The sequence below is a fragment of the Chiloscyllium punctatum genome, chromosome 28, assembly GCF_047496795.1.
Source record: "Chiloscyllium punctatum isolate Juve2018m chromosome 28, sChiPun1.3, whole genome shotgun sequence".
NCBI classification, from domain to species: domain Eukaryota; kingdom Metazoa; phylum Chordata; class Chondrichthyes; order Orectolobiformes; family Hemiscylliidae; genus Chiloscyllium; species Chiloscyllium punctatum.
The window spans coordinates 56,399,331-56,414,730 of NC_092766.1; the positions used below are offsets into that span (position 1 = coordinate 56,399,331).

General features: G+C 43.6%; 1 long non-coding RNA gene across 1 annotated transcript in view; it reads left to right on the forward strand.

Annotated features, from left to right (window-relative positions):
• The first annotated feature begins 792 nt into the window (after nt 1-792).
• The window catches only part of LOC140454079 (uncharacterized), a 41,710-nt gene continuing 27,102 nt past the window's right edge, over nt 793-15,400 (forward strand). The window contains exons 1-2 of the long non-coding RNA XR_011952624.1: nt 793-873; nt 7,739-7,832. This is a non-coding gene — a long non-coding RNA (uncharacterized lncRNA). The remainder of the gene's footprint in view (nt 874-7,738; nt 7,833-15,400) is intronic.

Here is a 15,400-nt window from a genome sequence, read left to right on the forward strand (position 1 = left end):
TCCCTCAAACAAATGGCGGCCGTGACCCTGGGCCGCTTCCCTGATCAGAGACCGCCACCTCTTTACCCGAGCCTGGAGCGTCTTTTTCGATTTTTTTTTAACCTTTACTTGTGAATTCTCTCCGCTCCTTTCTCCCAGCGAGGGTCCCGAACACCGGCTCTGAACGTCACTCTCTGAAGCCGATCGCAGTCGCTGCCGGAGAAAGCAGCTCCATGTCTCTCTACCCTGACCAATGTGACATTGCCCATGCTCTGCATAGAAACCAAACTGCGCGTGCGCCGGAGGTTATCAGTGGGTTCACAGAGAATATTCATAACTGCACAGACTGATGGGCAAAATATTAGTCATTAACAATTGTTTTGCCGAGTTACAGTGATAGAGATGTCTAGCATGCAAATAGATTGTCCGGTCCAAATCAACCATAACGGCCAGTTATGTAAATTACCAATCGTTCTGGGAGTTTGAAAAGAAGTTTCTTACTCGAGTTGTGCAAATCGATTTGAAATATGTACGTTATCAGATTTACATTTCAACTACAGGATTTCTTAAAATCTCACATTGATTTATGAGAGAGATTTAATGCTCCACGATGTAGTGAGAATGATCAATCCTGTAAAATTGTTTGCTCTCTGACCAATCTTGAAGCGTTCACTCCCCGAGAATGCTTTAGCCCCACTCCTCACTCACTCTGGTTGGAGGACCGGCCGCTACTCGGTCCTCCTGTTTCCGCCCCTTCCTCCCAATTGCAGAGTTGATTCAGGCGTGACTTCGCAGGCAAGGGACAAAGGACGTTCGATTCGATGTTTTGTGACGCGGTGAAAATATCCCGAATCTTGGACCGAGAGGCCTGGGTTCAATTCGCAGCTTGTGCAGGTGTGTGTAACAACAACTTTTAGCAGGTTAATTAGGAAAAAACAAGGGAAGTCAGGAACAGAGAGCAAACAATAGAAAATGCATGCAATGTGGTGGGGCTCTCAATGCTCAGATGATTTGGCTCTTTACCAAGCGTTTCAGGGTCCCAGTCCAGGCTGTTGCACTCCTCTTAGTGCACAGCCAGATACCACCATTGTGGGGTAAAATGTTGTGGTGGGATATAGTGGTGCCTTTCTGGAAGGTGCTCGGATTTTGTGGTGAAAACAGTTGAGAAGGAGTCGGGTTTTGTATGGAGCTACCTGTCCCCCTCCTGTTGCAGCATCTTATTATTGCCCTGACTCTATGTCGTACATGGAGAAAGTGAGGACTGCAGATGCTGGAGATCAGAGCTGAAAAATGTGTTGCTGGAAAAGCTCAGCATGTCAGGCAGCATTCGCTACCTCGAACATGTTTGGTAGAGATCAGTGACACTTCGTAAGCTCACAATACAAGATCCATCACTCTGTTTAAGACAGTAAAAAACTCTTGTAGCACAATAGCCAGAGAACAACACAGTGCAGAACAGGCCCTTCAGTCCTTGATGTTGCGTCGACCTGTGAACTATTCTCAGCTCATACCCCTACACTATCCCAAAATCAACCATGTGCTTATCTAAAGGATTGTTTAAATCTCACTATAGTGGCTGAGTTAACTACATTGGTTAGGGCGTGGAATCCACTACCTACTAGTCTCTGAGTAAAGAACCTGCCTCTGACATCTGTCTTAAATCTATCACCCCTCAATTTGTAGTTATGCCCCCTCATACACACTGATGTCATCATCCTAGGAAAAAGACTTTCACTGTCTACCCTATTTCAGCCTCTGATCATCTTGTATGTCTCTATCAAATCCTCTCTTAGCCGCCTTCTTGCCAATGAGAACACGTTCAAATTGCTCAACCTTTCCTCATAAGACCTTCCCTCCAGACCACACAACATCCTGGTAAATTTCCTCTGCACCTCTTCCAATGCTTCCACATCCTTCCCGAAATATGTGCACCAGAACTGCGCACAATATTCCAAATATGGCCGCACCAGTGTTTTGTATAGTTGCAGCATCATATTGTGGTTCCAGAACTCAATCCATCCACGAATGAAACCTAACAAACCGTATGCCACCTTAACAGTACTGTACACCGGGGTGGCAACTTTCAGGCATTTATGTACGTGGACTCCAACATCCCTCTGCACATCTACACTACCAAGAATGTTTCCATTGACCCAGTACTCTGCCTTCCTGTTATTCTTCACAAAGTGTATCACCTCACATTTAGCTGCATTGAACTCCATTTGCCACCCTTCAGCCCAATTCTGCAGTTTATCCAAGTCCCCTTGCAACCTGTAATATTCTTCCACACTGTCCACTACTCCACTGACTTTCGTGTCATATGCAAATTTACCAATCCATCCACCTATGCCTGCGTCTAAGACTTTTATAAAAAATGACAAACAGCAGTGGTCCCAAAACAGATCCTTGTGGCACACCACTAATAACCGGACTGGAGGCTGATTATTTTCCATCATCCACCAGTCGCTGCCTTCTTTCAGAAAGCCAGTTTCTAATCCAAACTACTAAATCACACTCAATTCCATGTCGCTGCATTTTCTCTAAGAGCCTAACATTTGGAAACTTATGAAAGGCTTTACTGAAGTCCATGTATACCACGTCAACTGCCCTACCCTCATCAAAATGCTTGGTCACCATCGCAAAAATACTCACTGAAGTTTGTGAGACACGACCTGCCCTTGACGAAACCATATTGACAATCTGAAATCATATTGTTGTTTGCCAGATGATTACAAATATTGTCTCTCATAATCCTTTCCAAAACCTTTCCCACAACAGAAGTAAGGCTCACTGGTATATAATTACCTGGGTCATCTCGACTGTCCTTCTTGATCAAGGGCATAACATTTGCAATCATCCAGTCACCTGGTACTGAACCTGTAGGCAATGACGACTCAATATCAAAGCCTAAGTATTTGCTATCTTCTCCCTAGCTTCCCAGAAAATCCATGGATAAATCCCATCCAGCCCAGGGGACTTGTCTACTTTCAATCCTTTTAGAATTGATAACAACTGTTCGTAACTAACCTCGATCCTTTCTCGTCTAACATCTTCTACCTCATTATTGTCTGCAATATTCTCATTTTCCTGAGTGAAAACCAATGAGAAATATTCGTTTAGCAACTCTCCAATTTCCACAAGAGATGCAATTTCTGTCGTAAACTACAGTTCCCTTACCTTATCACTTCCTCCCTGCCTGACAGGGACATACCTATCAAGGACACACAATATCTGTTCCTTAAACCAGCTCCACATTTCTATTGTCTGCATCCACTGCATTTTGCTACCCCATTCTATGCATCCTAATTCTTGCTGAATTGCATTATAATTGCCACTGCCCCATCGATAATTCTTCACCTGTGACATGTACCTATCACTTTCCATCGCTAAACTAAACATAACTGAATTGTACTCATCTCTCCAAAGTGCTCACCTACAACTGAACCAAACACCTAGTCCGGTTCATGACCAGGCGCCAAATCCAATGTGGCATTCCCTCTTGTCGGCCCTTCGACTTACTGTGTCAGGAAACCCTCCCGTACACATTGGACAAAAACTGATACATCTGATATACTAGAGTTATAGCATTTTCAGTGAATGTTAGGGAAGTTAAAGTCCCCCATAATGACCACCATGTTACTTTCACTCCTACCCAGTGTAATTTTGCTAATCCTCTCTTCCCCCTCCCTGGACCTCTGCAGCAGCCGATTAAAAAGTCCAAGCAGTGTGACCTCCCCTCTCCTGTTTCTAACCTCAGCCCACACTACTTCAGTAGAGAAGTCCTCATCAAATGTTCTCTCAGCCACCGTTATACTATCCTTGACTAACATGACATGCATGGGCCCATTGCGGTGCTTCAAATTCCATGAGGCAGCCATACTGTCTACGACAGACAGACTCAGTCCAGAATCTCCTCTGTCCTTAAGACTTTATGCACTGCCTGCACTCCTCGATTTCCCCTTTGCATGTTCCCTTTCCAACCCACCACACCTGCATCACTCCACAATTGGAGCTGCCAAGGACAGAAGTCTGTGGAATACCCTCCCTAACCTTCTCTATCCTCTTTTAAGATGTATTTTAAAATAATTCTCTTTAATCAATGTTTTGATCATCCATGAAGCACCTTAGGAGATTTGCTATTCTGAAAGATTCCATACAATGCAAGTAGTTGTTTTTATTGCCATACATTAGGAGAAACAAGAATGATGCTTTCAAATTGTTAACAAGAAAGTCACTGATAGGCACAGTGTGTAGGTAAAATAATAACGTCACATTGGGATCGGCAATAAACAAAGAAGTAACTAATGCCTGTAAAAATGGCATGTCTATTACCATGGGTGATTTTAATCTACATGTAGATTGGTCGAACCAGCTCAGTCAGGGTAGCCATGTGGAGTTCATTAAGTTTATCCATGATAGTTTTTTTGAACAGTATGAAATGGAACTGACAAGGAGCAAGCTATCCAAAATCTGGCCCCTGTGCAATGAGCCAGGAATAATTAATGACCTCAGAGTTAGGGATCCTCTTGGAAGAAGTGATCACTGTAAGGTTGAAGTTAGAACACATATGGAGAGTGTGAAGATAAAATCTAATACCTTGGTCCTGTGCTTGAACACGGGGAACTAAAATAGAATGATGGAGAACCTGGATAAAGTAGACTGGAAACAAAGATTTTATGGTGGGACAGTTGATGAGCAGTGAAAAATTTTCAAAGACCTTTTAGGAAGTGCTCAGCAAAAACATATTCCAGTGAAAAGGAAGGACTGTAAGAAAAGGTGGTGGACAAAAGATAGGGAATTCTACACCAGTTAGTTTATTTTCTGTAGTTGGAAAGATGCTTTGGTCTATTATGAAGGAAGAAATAGCAGGGAATCTCGATAGAAATTGTCCCATTGGGCAGACGGAGCATGGATTCATGAAGGGCAGGTCATGCTTGACAAATCGTTTGTAATTCTGTGGAGACATTTCGAGCAAGGTGGACAATGGGGACCCAGTGGATGCGGCGTGCCTGGATTTCCAAAAGGCCTTCAACAAGGTGCTGCACAAGAGGCTATTGCATTGTCTTAGAGTGCATGGGATAGAGTATTAGCATGGATAGAAAATTGGTTGATTAACAGGAAGCAAAGAGTGGGGATAAATAAGCCTTATTTTGGCTGGCAATCAGTAACTAGTAGCGTGCCTCTAGGATCAGTGTTGGGACTGCAATTATTTAGAATTGAGACAGATGATTTGGAGTTGGGGACCACATGTAGGGTGTCAACGTTTGCATATGACACTAAGATGAGTATCAGAACAATGTGTGCGGAGGACTGGGAAACTTTGCAGAGGAAAGGAGATACATTGAGTGAGTGGGCAATGGTTTGGCAAGTCGAATATTATGTTCATAAATGTAAAGTCATACTCTTTGGTTGGAGTAATATTAGTAAAAAGATTACTACTTGAATTTTTTTAAAATGCATTATTTGCTATGCAGAGGCACCTGAACATCCTTCTGTATGAGGGTTGGTCACCAGGTACAACAATCAATTCAGAGGACAAATGGAATATTGTCCTTCATTGCTGAAGGGATTGTGTTTAAAAGCAGAGGTGGACTATAGTGGGTGCGAGTGAGCCCACACCTGGAGTACTCCATGTAGTTTTTATCTCCTTTCTTGCTCAAGGATATACTGGCACTAGAGGGTGTGCAGAGGAGGTTAACTATGTTGACTCCGGAGGTGAGGAGTTTGGTTTAACAGAGACTGAGTAGATTGGGATTATATTCATTGGAATTCAGAAGAATGGAAAGATATAAAATAATGAATGGAATGGATAAAATAGAAATAGAGAGAATGTTTCCACTGGCAGATGAAGCTAGGACAAGAGGGCATCACCACAAGATTACAGGCAGCAAATTTAGGACTGAATTGAGAAGGAACTTCTTGACCTCGATGGAGTGCATTGCCCAGGGAAGTAGTTGATGTTAGTTCAGTAATGTTTTTAAAGCTAAATTAGTTTTTTAAAAAAGAGAAATAATTAATTATGGAATACGGTGAGAACGTGGGTAAATGGTACTGCGTCCACAAAATGATCAGCCATGATCTTATTGAATGGTAGAGCAGGCTCGAAGGGCAGGACGGCCTTCTCCTTTTCCTAGATCTTTTGTTCTTGTATTATGCATGCCTCCATCACTCGTGACTTGGAGGTGTTGGATTAGGATCGACAAAATTAAAATTCACAGAACACCAGGTTATAGTCCAACAGGTTTACTTGGAAGCACTTCTTTGCTGGTCCTTCATCAAGTGGTTGTGTGATTTTTAACTTTGTCTCTCACTCTTGTAACTGAGAAACAGCAACAAAAGCCGTGCGCAAGCTCCAGCCAACAGTTGTATTGTGGACAATGAAGAAGGTTATCTCAGAATACAATGGGATATTGATCAGATGGGCCAGTGGGCTGAGGACAGGCAGATAGGATTTAATTTAGATAGATTAGGTTTGTATATCTGGTTGTCACGGACAGGTTGGACCGAAGAAGTGATTGATGTCAGCGGCGGACCAATGCCTAGACAGGGCAGGAGCTGGAGGACCTGGCGGGGCAGTTGGTCCTCCGGCCAATCAGTGAATGAGGGTGGGGGGGGGGGTACTAGACTATACCACGTGATCATCCACGTGATCATCCTCCGCGGTGGGCGCGGATGTTCGGAATGTGTGTGCGCGGTGAGCTGTTGGTAAGGAAAGAAATACACAGCAGGAAGTGGGAGGGAAATGGTATTGGTATGGTCTGAGAGGTTTTACAATCATTTGCTGCACATCGGAAAATACAAATTTGAAACTTACAGTCCCGTTTTTGCAGCAAATGGGAATGTGCCTTGTTGAGTAATCGGCCCGAGTGAGTGCCGCCATCTTTATTCGGGGCAATGATTCACTGGACACGTGCGCGGCCGCCAGCTTTGTAAGGGGCAAAGTTCAGAGGGATGTTTGTACAGCCTTCCCTGGTAAAAAAGAGTCATAGGGCAGGATTTACACAGAGCACATTCAAACCCAGAGAAATGGATTTTTTTCTGGATTTGTTTCGTCATTCATTTAAATGATTTGGATGTGAATAGAGGCCGTATAGTTATTAAGTTTGCAGGTGACACCAAACTTGGAGGTATTGTGGACAATGAAGAAGGTTATCTCAGAGTACAGTGGGATATTGATCAGATGGGCCAATGGGCTGAGGAGTGGCAAAAAGGATTTAATTTAGGTAGATTAGGTTAGGATATCTGGTTGGCATAGGTTGGACCGAAAAAGCCTGTTTCTGTGCTAGACATCTTTGACTGTGGGATCATAAAAGTGAACTCTGCTCTGGTTCAACTCTGGGTTCTCTGATGTCCACTTGTTCATTATCTAGCTTCCTCAGTCTCTCATGGGTGTATTTTTGCTCTGTATAGTATTTTACTATTACTTTCACAGCTGTTTTGTCAATGAATTGAAAAATGTAGAGCTGGAAAAACACAACAGGCCAGGCAGCATCCGAGGAGCAGGAGTATCAACGTTTCGGGCATAAGCCCTTCTTCAGGAATGTAAATGAATTGTCCACTGCTGTCCGGCTCCTGACCATATGCTGTTCCATTATCAGGTTATTTTTTCCACAATATCTTTGACAGTCAAGAATTCTTTTTTCCAATAAGCGAGTGCATTTTCCTTCCATTTCTGACAGTCAAATTCTGCACCATTTTCATTCCCTATAATTCATATTGCACTCCCTGAAACATCAACTGTGTATTTCTCCTTCCACAGAAACCAGTGATCAATGCCAAAGCCTTGTTGCCTGTGGAGAGGGTGATGTTTGACTTCCTTGTACTGCTGCAATTTGTAAGGTGAAGGTGGTTGGGTAAGAGACATTACAGATTATTCACTCAGCGATATTGAAGAGTAGAAGATATCCTTACAAATCATCATGGTTTTAATTTCACAAAAAATATTATTGAGAACTTTTGACATAAGGCTACAGATGGCGAATATTGTGTCCAGTGACCACAACCATTGCCAAATAAGCAGTTTTTCAAGAATGCCTTAAAGAAAGAAAGCAGATCTTAGAGGGTTAGAGTGGGGATTCCAGACCATGTTCCTTTGCAGTCTATAGAAACCGTCACACAGGTGAACATCATTGAGAGTCTGAACTAAAATGAGTTATTGAGATATGAAAGGGTGTGTGGTGCAGGGAGACAGGAATGATTACAGCCAGGAATTATTTCAAATGTCCGAAAGTAAATTGTTGTTGCTTAAAAATGGGAGTCTTTTGATTGATCGGCAAGTTTTGGTACAAGTGAGCACTTCAGCAGTAGAGTTTTCAATATTCTTGAGATTATCGGGAAGGTGAATGTGGGATGCTGGTTTAGATAATGAAATCTAGAGTTAATAAATGGAATGAATGAGAGTTTCAGCGAATGAGCTGAGACTGTGGTGAGGTCAGGTGATATCACTGAAGTCGAAATAGTGGTCTTGGAGGGGGGCTGGTCTGTCATCCTCACCTCATTCAGCTGTTTGTCAGTTTGTGAATCAAGTCTGTCACAAGCTCAGGAGCTGATTGGCCCTGGCAGAACCCAAACTGGGCATCGGTGAGCAGGTTATTGCTGAGCAGCTGCGTGACAACACTGTTGATGACACCTTCCATCACTTCACTGCTGAGCGAGTGTGGACTGATGGAGGGGAATTGGCTGAGTTGGATCTGCCCTGTGTTTTTGTGTTGGAACATCCCTGAGTAATGTTCCACAAAGTCAGTAGGTGCCATTGCTGGAGCAGTACTTGCCTTGGTGGGCAGCAGGTTCTGGAGCACAGCCAACAGTATTATTGCCAAAATATTGGCAGGGCCCATACCTTTACACTGCTTATCCATTTCTTGATCTGATTTGAAATGAGTTTTCAACCAAGTCGATTCATATCTGTGATGTCAGGGACCAATGGAGAAGGCTCAGCCACTTGGCACTGCTGGCTGAAAATCGCTGCTATTGCAGTCCTCTTATCTGTTGCATGAATGTGTGAGACCTCTCCATCTGTAAGGGTGGGGATATCTGTGATGCTTCCTCCAGTGAGTTGTTTAATTGTCCATCACTATTCTTGACGAGGTGTGGCAGAACTGCAGAACTCACATCTAATCTATTGGCTATGGGATCACTTAGTTCTATTTAGTTTTGCTTGTGCTGTTTGGCATGCAGGTTTGTTAGCTTCACCAGGTTGGCACCTCATTTTTAGGTATGCCTGGTACTGCTCCTGGCATGCCCTCCTGCATTCACCATTGAACCAGGGTTGATTCCCCTGGCTTGATGTTAATGGTTGAGTGGGGGATATCAGGCCATGAGATTTCAGATTGGGCTGGAGTACAGTTTTGCTGCTGCTGTTGGCCCACAGTGAGGTGGAAGTTGCAGGGTCAAGAGGGCTGATTGTGTTGTTGTATTTTCCAGTGCATTGGTAGATGTAATGTGGTCCATCCAGTTTCATTCCTTTGTTGAGACTGTGCAGTGATTAATACAATGAGTGATTTGATGGGCCTACTGTCGGGTTTCTTTCCCTTAAGGACATTGTCAATAGCAGAAAAACATCCCCAATGGTTCCATGGCAAACAGTAGATTCTTCATTACAGTTGTTTTTTCTTGACTTCAGAGCCACCCTCTACCGATTTGGGATTCAAACCTGAACTTCAGTTGTATATTTTAATATTCTTGATAAATGATAAATACGACAGGTTTGTTCACTTATTTTTAGAATCACTATCACAGGTTTTGTTTATTGTTTTGGAAATAAAAAGAATGTCCATTACCATGTCTCCTCCATCCTCCCCTCCAACAACAAGAGTGAGGAGCACATGGAGTTTCTCTGTCCATAACATTGAAACAATCTGATCAGCTGCCTCTGCTTCTTTCCTCCCTCTCCACTAGCCCACCGAGCCAAACTGCCTCACAAGGGTGCTCCTCAATTTAGTCCTAAACTTGCATTTCCTCAAGTCCCTTGTCGAGCCTTATTAGAGGTCATCTTGACCATTTACACTAGTGTAGCTAAATCATGGACATTCCAAATCTCTCTCTCATCCTCCTGCTTGTCAGCGCTCTTCCCCCCCCCCCCCCCCGCACCCCCCCCCCCCCACCACCCCACACACACACACCAACATTGCAATATTGTTCCATGATCTGTCTGTCTGTTTTTTCTGGTTATGTCCTTCTCTCCCATTCGGCTAAAACCTAATATTTGACCTCACCATCATTGGAAAATCCTGCTCCATCTCCACTCTCCCTTTCCTTTCTGAGTTCATTGTATTTGGTGTCCCTCCAGGATCTATCCTTGGCCCGTCCTGTTTCTACCCTACACACTGCCAGGAGGTAACGTCGCCCAAAAGCACAGTGTTAGGTTTCACATGTACACTGACAGTGCCCAGCTCTCCCTCCCCATCATCCCTCTCCATTACTCCAGTATTACTCAGTTATCAAACTGCTTACCACGCTTCGATTAGCTGCAATTGAATCCAATGAAACACTGTAATTGTTAAACCAATTGCCTTCAGTTGCTATTCCAAATTCATTTCCCTTTCTGCTGTGTCCCTCCCTCTCACGGGGAAATGTCTGAGGCAGAACTACATTCTTCACAATATTGCTCTCATATCTGACCCCAAGGTGACCTTCTGATCAGGCATCTACACAATCACAAACACCAGGAATTCCAATCTCTTAAACGTTGCTTGTCTCCTTTTCACCCCAGCTCCATTGCGACTGAAACCCTAACCTGTGTCGGTGTTGCATTTAACTTGACAAATCAGAAACAGAACCCTTGATTCCGCGACTGACCCAGAATCTGGTTCAAGACTCACCCGTAATGGGACACATCCTCTCCATATTTACCCTGTCAAACCTTGACAGAATCCTGTATGTTTCAAAGAGATCATCTCCCATTCTTCCAAAGTCCAGTGAGTATATTCCCAACTTATTCAGCCTTTGCTTACAGGATAATCCCTTCAAAACAGGGATCATCCCAATGGATCTTCTCTGAAATGCCTCCAATAAACTTCTCTATTTCATGAACTAAAGTGACCAAATCTGTTCACGTTACTCCAGATGTGGTCTCACTTGCCATTTGTTTAGTTGCCCTAAGGTATATATTCCAAACTCTTATATTGCAAACTCTTTGAAATAAGGGACAGCATTCCATTCCCCTTTCCTGATTCCCTGTTGTAACTGTGTGCTCGCTTTCTGTGTTTCCTGCTCATTTTCCCCAGTCCCTTTTGTGATGCAGCTTTCTACAGTTTATCCCAAGTTATAGTCTATTTGCCAACTTGTTGCCTAGGTTTCCTGTGAATATCTCTATGTAAACTGTTTATAACCTTTTGGAACTTTCCTGTTATGCCTTTTCTAGGAGATTTACCCCCTCATTATTCGAAACATGTACTGTGAGCACTGGGCAGTGGCAAGCATGCACGGTTGTTATCTTTCAGGGATACCCTGTTTAATGACTGGGAGGAGCTTGTTGCCCATTGGTCAGAATGGAGACATCTTGCCCATCAAGGTGCATAAGACTTTCACACCCCATGTCTCATTGAGGAGGCACAGCGTCAGCACGGAAGGAAAGAAAAGGAAGGAAATTCTGCTCTCCATATCTCACTGAATCTTGGGATATTCTGTCCCATGTTCAGTCACATGAAGTCCCAAGGTGGAAACTCATAGAAACCCACACAGATTTGCCCCTGAATTGCCTGCTAACCTCCACCAGGGGTAATGTGTACAGTCCTCCTGGGCCAGGAGGAGGGGATTGTATGAGTTTCAAACTTGAACTGACAGTGACGGATTTTATAAACTTGTATTACAGGCAGATATTCAGATGGTAATCTCAGTCACTGTAACGCCAAACTCTGACAGAATTACTCAATACATCAGGCCCTGGATATTCATATTGTGTGAGAGTATTGTGTTCCAGATCAATACCATTTGCTGAATAAAAGTTCTCCTTTGAATCAAACCATCCTCTCAATAGATCTTCCCAAATCTTCAACATGTGTCCTGTAATCCTTGTATATTGAGCTGAAGGGTCGAAGGTTTATTATAATGTGTAACTTTTGTAAACCGCTTTGTCACAGCTCCCCAAATTTCCTTTGCTACAAGGAGAACTCCTCAGTTTCCCCAAACCCCTGATTCCCCAATGTCTGTTTGCTCTCTATAAGGTTCACATCAGAATTGTATTGGAACATTCTCCACTTGCCTGCATCAGTGCACCCCCCCCCCCCAACAATATTAAACAAAGTGAACATCCTCCAGGATAATGTGCTGTACCTGAGAGGTTTCCCATCCACCACCTTCAGCATTCCCTTTCCCCACCCTCGAGGCACAGTGGCATCACTGTGTAAAAGATGAAGTCAGCATTGTCCTACCCGACCATAGGACTGCTCTCTCATTAGAGAGAGATATCTAGTAGTGGTTAACCTGAATATTACCACAGCACAGGCAAGGGGAGAGGTTGAAAATGAGAGTCCATTAATTGCGGATGGTTATTCTTGATGTGTATTAGCAACACACATTTCACGTGAACAATTAAGTTAAAAAAGCCCCACACATTCTGCAACTAAAATCCCTCATTCCTTGAACCATTCTGGTAAATATCCTGTGCCCCGTCTCAGGGACCCTGCCATCCTTCACAATGTGTGGGCGATCTGTGGTTCACACAGACCCAGCTGCTCTGAAACCTGTGGGTGATAGCATAGAGCAACAGTTGCACTAAACCTCACCGTCTGGAAGAGAGTGAAAGACAGAAATCCAGAAGGCATTTAAAATCTATTTAGGAACACGCTTGCAAGGCCAAGGCTGACAGGTCTATGGGGTCTGTGCTGGAAAATGCGATTAAAATAGTCAGCTGGAAGATTTCTTTACAGCATAAACCCAATGGACCACAAAACCGTTTTCCGTCATGTAGACAACAGACGCGTAATATAGGAATGTGACAAGCCACAATAGAAACCAGGTCAGAGAAGGTGATATTAGAATAGATGTTACGTGATTAATTAACATTTTTGGAGGAAAATGTGACAGAGGTTAAGTGGGACATTGTGGAGCTCTGGGTGCAGGAATCTGAAATAAAAATGGGTTATCCTGAAGGCTGGAATTAAAGAAAGGCACATCACAGAGATTTGTGAGGGTGGACAAGATGAAAGATAGAGAGTGTGTTGAGACTAGAGGAGATTAGAGATTGGAGGATGTTGCAGAGATTGAGATGATTTTGATGCAGAGATAGTGATAGTTCTGAGGCTAGAGAGGAATTATAGAGATAAGGATGAGTTGTTCGCTTTCCCAACACTACCTCTTTACTGATAATGATTGTTTCTCTGTCCTCATCTGCCATTGCCTCCATAGGCCTGCGACAATGAGAGTACACAGACAGTATGTTCCTGTTAAGGCCAAGGCTGGGAGGCGTCGAGAATGCTGCATGACCTGAGAAATTGAGTCTCTGCTCAAGAAAATGAAGGGAGGATATGGCAGGTACAAAACACTGGGTTTGAGTAAGTCCCTAGGGGACTATAAGGGAACAGCAGGAGGTGGGAGAGATTCTATAAGTATTTCATGTCAGTTTGTACTGAAAGGGGATATGGAAGTTAGAGATGTTGGAGAAATAAATAGTGATAACTTGGCAAGTGTTCATATTACAGAGGAGGAGGTACTGGATGTCTTAAAACGCATAAAGGTGGATAAATCCCTGGAATCTGATCAGGTGTATCCCAGAACTTTGTGGGTAATGAGGGAAGCTTTTGCTGGGCCTCTCGCTGCGATATTTGTATCATCGATCGCCACAAGTGAGGTGCGGTAAGACTGGAGCCATTATTTGAGAAAGGTGGTAAGGAAAAGCTAGGGAACTATGGACCGGTGAGCCTGAAGTCAGTGGCAGAGAAGTTGTTGGAAGGGATTCTCAGGGACAGGATTTACATGTCATTGGAAAAGCAATAAATTATTAGGGAGAGTCAGCATAGCTTTGTGCATTGAAATCATTAACTTGGACTTGAGAAAGACACAAGGTTTCACATAACACACTGGTTAGCAGGTTCAATACCATAGAATTCTGGCAGAACTCGCTGTTTGGATACGGAATTGGCTGGAAGGTCAAAGAGTCATAGATGGACAGCACAGAAACAGAGACCCGTCGGTCCAACCAGTACATGCTGATCAGATATCACAACGCAATCTAGTCCCACCTGTCAGCACCCGGCCCATTTCCTTCCTATTCATATACACATGAAGATGCCTTTTAAATGTTGCAATCGTAATGGCCTCCACCACTTCCTCTGGCAGCTCATTCCATCGACGTACCACCCTCTGTGTGAAAACGTTGCCTCTCAAGTCTCTTTAAAGTCATTCCCCTCATACCATAAACCTATGCCCTCTAGTGCTGGGATCCCCCACGCCAGGGAAAGGACTTTGTCTATTTATCCTATCCATGCACCTCATGTTTTTATATACATAGATAAGATCACCTCTCAGCCTCCGACGCTGCAGGGAATACAACCCCAGTCTATTCAACCTCTATTCAACCCCCAGCCTAGCTCAAATCGTCCAACCCTGGCAACGTTCTTGTAAATCTTTTCTGAACCCTTTCAAGTTTCACAACATCCTTCCAAGAGGAGGGTGACCAGATTTGTACGCAACGATCGAAAAGTGGCCTAACCAATGTCCTGTACAGCTGCAACATGATCTCATAACTCCTGTACTCAATACATTGTCCGATAAAGGCAAGCATACCAAATGCTGCCTTCACTATCCTATCTACCTGCACTCCAAGGCCTCTTTGTTCAGTAACACACCTCAGGACCTTACCATTAAGAGTATATGTCCTGCTAAGATTTGCTTTCCCAAAATACCACTGCTCAGCCATTCACCCATCTGATCAAGATCCCATTGTACTCTGAGGTAATCTTTTTCACTGTCCACTACACCTCCAGTTTTGGTGTCATCTCACTAACTATACCTCCTATGTTCACATCCAAGTCATTGATATAAATGACGAAAGGTAGTGGATCCAGAAGTGATCCTTGTAAAACTCCACTAGTCACAGGCCTCCAGTCTGAAAATCAACCCTCCATCACCACCCTCTGTCTTCTGCCTTTGAGCCAGTTCTGTATCCAAATGGTTAGATCTCCCTGTATGCCATGAGCTCTAACCTTGATGAGCAGTCAGTGTCATAGTGCAGGATGCTTTTTGGACTGGAAGCCTGTGATGAGCAATATGCTGTCAGGCTGGGTACTGGGTCCACTGCTTTTTGCCATTGATATAAATGATTTCTATGTGAATATAGGAGCTATGGTTAGTAGGTTTACAATAGACACCAACATTGGAGGTGCAATGGATAGCAAAGTTACTTGAAAGTACAATGAGACTCCGATCAAATGGGCTGAGGAGTGGCAGATGAAGTTTAATTTAGATATATGTGAGGTTCTGC